The following is a 316-nucleotide window of genomic DNA, read 5'->3' as shown; positions in this document are numbered from 1 at the left end:
TAAAGACTCTAAAAGTTCCGCAGTGATAGAAAAGATTTTGCACTGTTCACTTTTCTGCTCCTAACAAAGATAGACGCAGCCAACAAGGAACCATTGCTATATAACTTTAGTAATATGGAGAAAAAATTATATATAAATAAGATTTTTTTCTGAGTATATAGTTAAATAGATTCACAAAAGTTTTATATCTAATGTTTTCATTTTTTTAAAAAAAATTATTACATTAAAATTTTTGTTTTTTACAAAAATAAAATATATAAATCTTTTTATTATATTTTTAAAAATTTATTTATTCAATTAAAAATAATAGATTTAA

This window comes from Arachis ipaensis, chromosome B08 (genome assembly GCF_000816755.2).
Source record: "Arachis ipaensis cultivar K30076 chromosome B08, Araip1.1, whole genome shotgun sequence".
Taxonomy (NCBI): domain Eukaryota; kingdom Viridiplantae; phylum Streptophyta; class Magnoliopsida; order Fabales; family Fabaceae; genus Arachis; species Arachis ipaensis.
This window is presented reverse-complemented; position numbering follows the sequence as displayed.